At 40.4% G+C, this 11677-nt stretch overlaps 1 pseudogene; it reads left to right on the forward strand.

Annotated features, from left to right (window-relative positions):
* The first annotated feature begins 9670 nt into the window (after window positions 1-9670).
* LOC116552178 lies at window positions 9671-11000 on the forward strand (annotated as a pseudogene).
* The last annotated feature ends 677 nt before the right edge of the window (window positions 11001-11677 follow it).

An 11677-nucleotide genomic window follows, 5' to 3' on the forward strand; every position in this document is an offset into this window, starting at 1 on the left:
AAAAAAAAAAAAAAAAAAAAAGTCATGATTATTTTAAAATATCTATTTACAATGCAGTAGAAATTGTATCCTTTAAAACTACATTTCTAATAGAAAATTTTATTTTTTGTTTATAATGTACATATTTTGGGGAACATGTGATAATACATTCATATAGTAAAGATCAATTCAGTGTAATTGGGATATCTATCACCTTAAACATTTGTTTTTTCTTTATGCTAGAAACATTCAAATTCTCTTTTAGCTATTTTGGACTATACAATGTAGATTATTGTAACTACTGATCTATCAAACACTATGTCTTATTTCTTCTATCAAACTTTATATTTGTTCCCATTAATAAACATTTCTCCCCAATCTTCTCGACCTCTGGTAATCACCAGTCCACTCTCACGAGATCCACTTTTTTTAATCTCCCACATATGATTGGGAACATGAAATGTGGCCGGGCGTGGTGGCTCACGCCTGTAATCCCAGCACTTTGGGAGGCTGAGGCACGTGGATCACCTGAAGTCAGGAGTTCGAGAGCAGCCTGGCCAACATGGTGAAACCCTGTCTCTAAAAAAAAAGAGAACATGAAATGTGTGACTTTCTGTGCTTGGCTTATTTCAGTTAGCATAGTAACCTCCAGTTTTTGTTTTTGTTTTTCCATGTTGCTGCAAATGACAGGATTTCATGCTTTTTGGTGGCTTAATAACATTTTATTTTGTATATATAACACCTTTTTTTTTTTTTTTTTTTTTTTTTTTTTTGTAGAGAGACATGGCCTCACTTATGTTGCCTAGGCTGGCCTTGAACTCCTGGCCTCAAATGATTCTCCTGCCTCAGCCTCCAGAGTAGCTGGGAACACAGGCATGCACCACCGCACCCAGCTAATTTTTTCACACTTTGTAGAGGCAACGTCTCCTTATGTTGCCCAGGTTGGTCTTGAACTCCTGAGCTCAAGCGATCCTCCTGCCTTAGACTCCCAAAATGCTGGGATTAAAGGCATGAACCACTGCACCCAATCATATCACATTTTCTTTGTCCATTCAACCCTTGATGGGCACTTAGGTTGATCCTTATTTTGCCATGTAAATAGTGCTGCAACAAACATAGGAGTGCAGATAGCTCTTCAGTGTATTGATTTCCTTTCTTTTGGATATATACCCAGTAGGGAAATTGCTGGATTATATGGTAGTTCTATTTTTAGTTTTTTGAGGCACCTCATACAGTTTTCCTTAGTGGCTATATTAACTTACATTCCCACCAGCAGTGTATGAGGGTTCCCCTTTATCCACATCCTTGCCAGCATTAGTTATTTCCTTTCCTTTTTTTTTAAATAAAAGCCAAGGTGAGACAGTACCTCAGTATGACTTTGATTTTCATTTCCCTGATAATTAGTGTTGCTGAGCTTTTTTTCATGTACCTGTTGGCCATTTGTTTGTTTGTTTGTTTGTTTTTTATTGCATTTTAGGTTTTGGGGTACATGTGAAGAACATGCAAGATTGTTGCATAGGTACACACATGGCAGCGTGATTTGTTGCCTTCCTCCCCATCACCTATAGCTGGCGTTTCTCCCCATGCTATCTCTCCCCAACTCCCCACCCTCCATCATTGGCTATTCGTATATCATTTTTTGAGTAATGTCTATTCAGTCTTTTGCCCATTTTTTAATTGGATTATTTGAATTTTTGCTATCGAGTTGTTTGAGTTTCTTATATATTCTGGTTATTAAACTCTTGTCAGATGGATAGTTTGCAAATATTTTCTCTTAATTCTGTGGGTTGCCCCTTCACTTTGTTGACTGTTTCCTTTGCTGTGCAGAAGCTTTTTAGTTTGATGTAATCCCATTCTGTTTTTGCTTTGGTTGCCTATGCTTTTGAGGTCTTACCAAAGAAAAAATCTTTGTCCAAATCAATCCTGGAGCACTTTCCCATTGTTTTCTTCGAGTAGTTTCATAGCTTCAAGTCTTAGATGTAAGTGTTTTCTCTATTTTGATTTTATTTTTGTATATGGTGAGAGATAGAGATCTAGTTTTATTCTTCTGTGTATGGTTATTCCATTTTCCCATTAACATTTATTGAAGAGACTCTCCTTTCCCAATTGTATGTTCTTAGCATCTGTATCAAAAATTACTGGACTGTAAATTTATGTCTGGGTTCTATATTCTGTTCCACTGGTCTATGTGCCTGTCTTCATACCAGCAGCGTGCTGATTTTGATTACCCAAACATCAGGTGATCCGCCCGCCTTGGCCTCCAAAGTGCTTAGATTACAGGCGTGAGCCACCACGCCCAGCCTATACACGTTATTCTTAACCCAGTGTATAGTATACAGTGCTCCTTAATGAATTTTTGTTACATGATTTAATATTAATTCCTTATGTCAGTATTATAATGGCCATATAGTATAGCAGAGAAAAAATAACTATGTAACATTGGGCAAGTTATTTTAATGCTTCCGAGCCTCAGTTTCTTTTATGTAAAATCTGGATAGTACCTGCTGTCTTATAAATATGAGGATTAGGAGGGAGGTGTGTCAAAGGTCCAGGACAGTGCTTGTGAAATTATTGCTATATCTAACACTTTCTTAGCACTTTATAGTTTCTGAAGCACCTTTCCTACACCACCCTACTATGTTAAGACCTCAAGTGGTCAGAGCACCTAGCCTAATGTTCTTTCCACTATACAGAATGACCTTATGAAACATGTTAATTTTAAGTAACCTTGGACTTCACTAGGTCATAATTTCTGTTTTATCCAACAAAGTAACTTACTGAATTGGTCTGATCCTTGGGGTAGTCAAGAGGCCAGAATAAGAAATCTTCCTGGTAGAGAGAGAAAACTATTAGTGTTTTAATAGCTATTGTCTTGCAAAATTAATCAGCTACTTGAGATTTCCTTACATTCTTTGTCATTTATAGTCAAAGCTTTGTGGATAAACCCAATCATGGACACTAGGTGGCACCATAAGACCTTTTCCTGAGCCAGTCTGGCCAGCCCAATAGCTCTTCCTCACCATTACAGCCTAAAGATTTTTAGCAGTCTGGAATGAAGAAAATGTAGAGAAATTTTCCTTTTCTGTGTAGAAAGAATCTATGAGAAGGTTTTTTTCCTGAGGTATTGATTTCCTACTGTGAATAGTATGTAGAGGAACAAGGCTCTCACAGCAAACTATAGCCAGGAGACGAACTGAGTCCAAATGCTGCTACTTAACAGCTGGTTTTCTTGGAGAAAGTCTGTTTCCTGCCCTGTGTGCATCTCACTGGATTACTGGGAGCACCAAATGAAGTTGCATATGAGAAGTACTACAATTAAAAACACTGACCTTTCCTGCCTCCAAAACCCCTCCTCTTTGTGGGAGGCCCCCCCTGCCTTGGACCAGCTGTGGGCCTCTCTGCTGCCTTGGTCCCTGCCTGCTTTTCAAGATCACTCTCAAACATTTGTAAATGACTTCAGCAAAAGATCTATTAATTTCAACATTCATTCAGACAAACAACTGAAACAATCCTTAGTGTTGTCCACACCACTAGCTTTAACTTCTCATCAACTTAGTCCAGTGGCTACACTCTAGACCTTGATATCATCCAGAAGAGGACCAATAACCTTAAAATAGTCAACCTTGGATCCCACTCTCTGTCAGCTCACCTCTCCTTTCATCTCTCCCAATTGCTTATCAGTTGCATTGTGACTTGCAGCTCCTTTGCTCCTTCACTTTCTCCCTTTCAGCCCCTCTGCACACACCCCGTACCCTCTTGCCTATGCTGGTTACAGTAAGCAGCTACTCTCATGAACACTTACAACTCTCTCACACCTTTTTCCTAAGTGCCATCATCCCTCTACCCCTCAACCCTGGACCAGTTCAGCCATTTGTTTGAGGGAATGTGGATTATTGAGCTGTAAGTGCACAGCATAGAATTGAATTGCTACTCTGCCAGCAACTGGCTGTGCAACTCTGAGCAGATTATTAACCCTCTGAGCATCAGTCTTGGATATGTAGGAGGAGGAGAACGTCTGCCTATGCGAGAATTAAGAGAGGTAACATGTAAAAAGAGATTTTTTGAAGTATATGTTTATGCTTTTATGTTTTATATCATCTATATGTGACCTTTTCTCAGTGATCCAGAGGAATCTCTCTGGAGAGCAAGCAGGTGAATGGGTAGGCTAGGATTATTAGAGTAAAAATACAAATAGAGTTAGTATAGTTTACTTCTAATATAGGTAACTGAGACTCAAAACTAAAGGTCTGATTTGTAAGGCTTATAGATCATGCCAAAAAATAGTTTGGAAAGAGATAGGGGAAGGTCCACCACAATCAGAGAGGATAATGAGGACCAAGGATGAGGAGACTGAGCGGGGCACACCATCAAAGGAAATGGGCAGGGAGAGGAGAGGAACTGCACTTGTCCCTTTTCAAGAGTCCATTGTGCACCGAAGCCCAAGAAATCAAAGTAGATCCCTTGACCCCTCAGCAGTGTGGATGTGGAAGGGCAGTCCACAGCATATATTTATGTCATCCTCAAAAACAACTACTGTCCTCATTAAAACACCACAAGACTATTATTAGCCCCATTTTACTGAATAGGATAGTAAACGGCAGGGAAAACTCTAATTCAGGCAGCTGGCTTCAACAGCCATGTTCTTAAGCGCCATACCACACTGCCTCTCAATAAGCATCAATTCTCTATTCCCACCTCCAAACCCTCTATTAAAAGCCAGGATGAAGGAGCACAGTTAGAAAAGTTAGGCTACTGTGTGCTTCATGCTATTACTATTTAAAGTTAAAACTCAGCCGGACCTTTGGTTCTGCTCCATCATCTTATGTTCTTGGCTTGCTCCCTTCTGCAGTTCCTGCAATGGGTCTCTTAAGCCCTCATCATTCAATGCCCTCTTGACATTATGCAATGAATTTGCCTGTGAGTCAGAGAAAATCAGTGCCATTGAGGGTAAACTCTTAGCTTCTCTCTTTCCTCCAACTAAATTATCTTCAAGGGCACTGTCTCATCCTCCTTTCCAGCCAGTTTCTTTGCTGTGACAGACCATCCCCCATCTTTCCTTTTCACATCCTCCAGCGTTTCTGTTGAGTGCCTCTTTTTCCAGTATCATCTGCCTCCCTCTCTCTGCTAAGTTCTCTCAGCATAAACAGAGTCTTTTCTTCCTTTCACATGTTTCTATCCATAATTTTCCTAGATGTCAGAAACTGCCAAGCACCAGTCCCTGAACTCTTGCTAAGTAGTGCTGAAATTTAACTAATTTATGAAGAAAAAAGAGAAAAATAACGAAATTTTTCATAAAGCTAAAGTAATTACAGTGATTTTCCTTTGTTCTGACATTATGGCCTTTTTTTTTTTTAACTGTTAAAATTTTTTTTTTATACTGTTTTTCAGAAGTGTGAAGACTTTGCATAAAAAAAAAAAAAAACCTCTTTGCCATGTTAAGCCACTGGGATTTGGGGCCTCTCTGTTACCATGCATAACTAGCCCAGAAGCTCACAGGCATTTTAGTCTCAGAACATCCCTACATTCTCTATACTCTTAAAAATTATTAAGGACTTGTATTAACTATGTTATCTTAATTTCTGTATTCTTTGTGTGCTTTGGTGTCTGGGGCCTTGCTGACCAGGCAGAGGCTACCCCTCCCAGAGGTAGCTAATTATTACTAGAGATGGAAAACAGCTATCCTGTGACCGCACTTTGTATATGCAAACCATCCAAATGAAAGCCCATACCCCTAGCTGCTCCCTTTCTCGGACTCTCACAGGGCTGCTAAACTTCAAAACACTATTTCCCTGTCCCAATCACCTGAGGGGCAGGTACCAGACCCTCTGAGACAACCTGGAGCCGGCTGAAATTATTCAAATTCACTGATTCTAAGCCTGCTTACCCTTTCTCGCCCATTCCTGCATACACACTTCACAGTCAAGGCTCTTGCTCATGCCTTCCTCCCACTCCTGCCTCCCAGCTGACCGTGGTGCTTCCTCCTGTGACCCTGCATGCTTTGCTGGGTGCCCCTTTCTTTTGGGAACTTTGAGTAACAAACCTTTCAATGGCAGTCATCTCCTGCCCTATTGGCCTTATTATACCTGAATGATAAAAAAACCTGCATTTTAAAACAGGACCTTAATGAGCTTTTGTTTCTGTGTTTATGTGGGTTCTATATATTGATATTTATTGGATTAGTTGTTAAAATTGGGGAATTTTTTAAATACATGCTAATTAAAAAAAAAAAAAACTCATGTCACATTAGTATAAGCAACTCTTTTACGTTGAAAACCTATATTTTCCAAAACTAAAAAGTGGTGAGAAGAGTAACATTGTTTCAACTTTTGCAAGTTTCTTTAATGTCTGCCTTAATAGTGTTATTCACGTCCAACAGTACCAAATATTAAACGCATTTAATAAAGAGATCTTCCAAACCATGGGCAACAAGGCCATTTTATTTCTCGCTTGGGCACAAGTGGGCCGAATCCGAGAAAGGACAGGCAAAGGGGATAAGGGTGGGAATTGGCTTTATAGGTTGGTGTAGTTTTTTTTGGGGGGGTGCGGTTTGCAGAGTAAGATCAGTTACAGTGTTGGGAGGTAAGGGAAAGGAGTATACATGACCACAAATTCAGTTACAATGGAGGGTCGGGTGAGGTGGAAGAGCAGTTAAGATGGCAGGATGGGGCAAAGAGCATTCATATTATCATAAGAACAGTTAAGATGGCAGGGTGGGGTCAGAGGTATTCACATCATCATAAGAACAGTTAAGATGGCAGGGTGGAGTGAGATGCTTGTCCTGGGAAGCTACGCTGGGTGATTAGGGACAATGGTGAATGCAGGCAGTGGGTTGAGGACCATTAGTGGAGGCAGGCAGGACTTCATACTATCTGGGTCCAGGCTTGCACATGGAGACCTGACAAATAGAATGAAGCTAGATTTTTCAGGTCTGCTTCTATATTCAAACAGCTGCAATATTATACTCTGGAAAACTCCACAATATATTCATGAGAGATTGAGAGTGAGACAAATAACATTTTAGTATTATTAAGAAATTGGTTTTGATCTCACAGATCCACTGAAACATCACCAGACCATATTTAAGATTTTCTTGACCGGGTGATGGTGGCTTATACCTGTAATCCCAGCACTTTGGGAGGCCGAGGTGGGTGGAACCCTTGAGGTCAAGAGTTTGAGACCAGCTTGGCTAACATGATGAAACCCCATTTCTACTAAAAATATAAAAAAGTAGCCAGGAACGGTGGCATGCACCTGTAATCCCAGCTACTTGGGAGGCTGAGGCAAGAGAATCACTTGAACACAGGAGGCAGAGGTTGCAGTGAGCTGAGATCGCGCCATTGCACTCTAGTTTGAGCAACAAGAGCGAAACTCCGTCTCAAAAAAAAAAAAATTCTTCACTGGATTAATTCCCAGAAACAAGCAACCTCCCAAGACTGAACCAGGAAGAAATAAAATCCCTGAACATTAAAATAACTTAAAGAGTGTAATTGAATTGTTTGTAACTCAAAGGATAAATGCTTGAGGGGATGAATACCCTATTCCCCATGATGTACTTATTTCACATTGCATTCCTGCATCAAAATATCTCATGTACCCCGTAAATATAGACACAAATTTGTTTGTACCCACACAAATTTTTTAAATAAAAAAAGGAAAAAAACTCCCAAACATACAAATAATGAGTAACAAGATTGAATCAGTAATATAAAAAAAAAAAATCTCCCTCCGCACCCAAAAAAAGCCCCTAACCAAATGGATTCACCATTTGGTTTTGGGCTTTTTCACCTGTCACTCTGGCTGGAGTGCAGGGACGCAATCTTGACTCACTGCAACCTCCACCTCCCAGGCTCAAGCAATTCTCCTGCCTCAGCCTCTCAAGAAGCTGAGATTACAGGCACCAGCCACAATGCCTGGCTAATTTTTGTATTTTTAGGAGAGACAGGATTTCACCAGGTTGCCCAGGCTGGTCTTTAAACTCCTGACTTCAGGTGATCCACCAGTCTCGGCCTCACAAAGTGCTGGGATTACAGGCGTAAACCACCACACCTGGCCTGATGCTATGATTTTGTATCTAGAAAACCCTAAAGACTTCACCAAAAAACTCTTAGATTTGATAAATGAATTCAGTAAAGCTTTATTACTTTATTGAATTAATGTACAGAAATCAGTAGTGTTTGTCTACATCAATACTGATTTAGCTGAGGACCAAATTAAGGAGGCAATTCTATTTACAATAGCTACAACAAAATAAAATACCTAGGAATACTTAAGTAAGATGAAATAATTCCTATAAGGAGAACTCAAAATACTGATAAATCAAATTGTAGATGACGCAAACAAATGGAAAAATATCCCATGCTCGTGGATTAGGAGAATCAATATCATTAAAATGACTGACTGTGCTACCCAATGCAATCTATAGATTCAATGCAATCCCTATCAAATTACCAACATACATTTTTCACAGAATTAGAAAAAATGATCCTAAAATTCATACGGAATCAAAAAAGAACCTGAATAGCCAAGGCAATCCTAAGCAAAAAGAACAAAGTTGGTCCAGGCATGGTGGCTCACAGCTGTAATCCCAGCACTTTGGGAGGCCACGGTGGGTGGATCACTTGACCCCAGGACTTCAAGACCAGCCTGGCCAGCCAACATGGTGAAATTCCATCTCTACTAAAAATACAAAAATTAGCCGGGTGTGGCCGGGTGTGATGGCTCATGCCTGTAAACCCAGCACTTCAGGAGGCCAAGGTGGGTGGATCACCTGAGGTCAGGAGTTTGAGATCAGCCTCACCAACATGGTGAAATCCTGTCTCTACTAAAAATACCCAAAAAAATTAGCCAGGTATGATAGTGGGTGCCTGTAATCCCAGCTACTCAGAAGGCTGAGGTACGAGAATCACTTGAACCCAGGAGGTAGAGGTTGCAATGAGTTGAGATCGCGCCACTGCACTCCAGCCTGGGCAAAGAGCGAGTCTCCATCTCAAAAAAACAAACAAACAAACAACAGCAAGCTGGAGGCATCACATTACCTGACTGCAAATTATATAATAAGGCGATAGTAATCAAAACAGCATGATATAGCATAAAAAAATAAACATATAGATCAGTGGAGCAGAATAAATAGCCCAGAAGAAAAGCCACATACTTACAACCAACTGATCTTTGACAAAGTCAACAAAAATATGCGCTGGGGAAAGGACACTCTATTCAATAACTGGTGCTGAGGAAACTGGATAGCCACATACAGAAGAATGAAACTAGAGCCAGACCTCTCACCATATGCAAAAATTAATAACTCAAGTTGGATTAAAGACCTAAACACAAGAGCAGAAACTAAAAATCCTATAAGAAAGCATAGGAAAAAACTCCTCTGAACATTGCATAGGCAAAGAATTTATGGCCAAGACCTCAAAAGCAAATGCAACAAAAATACATGGGACTTAATTAAAATAAAAAGTTCCACAGCAACAGAGAAAAAATGCAACAGAGAAAATAGACAATCTATGGAATAGGCAAAAATGTTTACAAACTGCACCTGACAAAGGGCTAATATCTAGAATCTACAAGGAACTCAAACAGCTCAACAAGAAAAAAAAATAACCCTATTAAAAACAATGGGCAAACGGCTGCACTGGCTCTGTGCTCTCCATGCCGCTTCACTTCGTTTTCCTCCACTGGAGCAGCTATGATGGTGATGAAGACCCTGAACCTCAAGGCTGAGGTGGCCTGAATGCAGGCTGCTGGCGGTCAACATCAGCGTGACAACAGGGTCTACAGGACATCCTGAGGACCAACCTGGGGCCCAAGGGTGTTAGGGACGGAGCTGTGCTGCCTCAGAAAACCCCCTCTGAGCAGGCTGACCCCACCCCCCTCTGATTGCTCTGCAGCTGCATTCCTGAACCCCTACCTAGGTGCCACACCAAGGCTGCCAGTGCTACAATTAACCAAAACCTAATTACACTATGGGGCAGCACAGGCAGCTCAAGGGAAGACAGGGAAAACATATGTTGGTTATCCACATTCATAAATTCCTGTTTGATACATATCTGTAAAAAATCCTGGTTTTGGTCTTTTTTTTAAAGACTGCCACCACAAAAGTCACAGGATAATGTATTGCAGGTCTGTTGCAAGTTAACAAACTACCTCTGTGCCTGTTACCTAAAACCCCCGTATGACCCCCTCACCCCATATAAACTGCTCGTTTTGTAAGTTTAGGGCTGCTGCCTCCTCTAAGCAAGCCCGCAGGTTAATAAATTTTCTTGCCTGACTTTGGGTCTATTCTCCTTTCTCTCAGCTACCCTGACAAAGCGCACCATGAAGGTGCTTGTTTCTGGTGCTGGAGTCATCAAGCTTACTAAAGACTGCATTGTGCTGCTTCACGAAATGCATATTAAACATGCAACAGCTTCCTTAACAGCACAGATAGCAACAGCCCAGAATGATATAACCAGAGACAGTACAAATTTGAATGTCCTAATCATTGGAGGGCTACTGAAACAGGCAGATCTACACATTTCTGAAGACCTTTATCCCAGAATAATCACTGAACGATTTGAAGCTGCAAAAGAAACCCTAGAGTTTTTGGAAGAAGTCAAAGTAAACAAAAAGATGGACAGGGAAACACCTGTATAGATGTGGCCAGAACATCTCTTTGTACTTAAGTTCATGCTGAACTTGCAAAGGTCTTAACAGAGGCTGTAGTGAATTCCATTTTGGCCATTAAAAAACAAGATGAACTTACTGATCTCTTCATGGTTGAGATCATGGAGATGAAACATAAATCTGAAACAGATAAAAGCTTAATCAGAGGGCTTGTTTTGGACCACAGAGCATGGCATACTGATATGAAGAAAAGGGTGGAGGATGTATACATTTTCAAGTATAACGTGTCATTAGAACATGAAAAAACAAGTGAATTCTGGCTTTTTTTACAAGAGTGCTGATGAGAGAAAAAAACTCGTAAAAGCTGAAAGAAAATTCATTGAAGATAGAGTTTAAAAAAATAGGACTGAAAAGGAAAGCACTTATTGAGCACAATGTTCACTATTCAGGTAATGGGTACATTAAAAACCCAGACTTGATAGACTGGACAGGGAAAATGTGGCACATATACACCATGGAATACTATGCAGCCATCAAAAACAATGAGTTCGTGTCCTTTGTAGAGACATGGATGAACCTGGAAACCATCATTCTCAGCAAACTGACACAAGAACAGAAAATCAAACACTGCATGTTCTCACTCATAGGTGGGTGTTGAACAATGAGAACACAGGGACACAGGGAGGGGAGCGGTACACACTGGGGTCTGTTGGGGGGAAATAGGGGAGGGACAGTGGGGGGTGGGGAGTTGGGGAGGGATAGCATGGGGAGAAATGCCAGATATAGGTGAAGGGGAGGAAGGCAGCAAATCACACTGCCATGTGTGTACCTATGCAACAATCTTGCATGTTCTTCACATGTACCCCGAAACCTAAAATGCAATTTTAAAAAAGTGAAAAAAAAGAGATTTAAAAGAAAAAAGAAACCCAGACTTTACCACTATGCAAAATCTGCACTTTTATCCTTTAAATATATTTTAAAATTTTTTAAAAGATTATCTTCTTCATTTTTTTAATGGTCATAGTCTTAACGGGTCCTCTAGAAAAAAGAGCATTATACTTTGAGAGGTGAAAACCCAGAACAATGAATG

This window comes from Sapajus apella, unplaced genomic scaffold (genome assembly GCF_009761245.1).
Source record: "Sapajus apella isolate SASKATOON/1434 unplaced genomic scaffold, GSC_monkey_1.0 scaffold11, whole genome shotgun sequence".
In the NCBI taxonomy this organism is placed as follows: domain Eukaryota; kingdom Metazoa; phylum Chordata; class Mammalia; order Primates; family Cebidae; genus Sapajus; species Sapajus apella.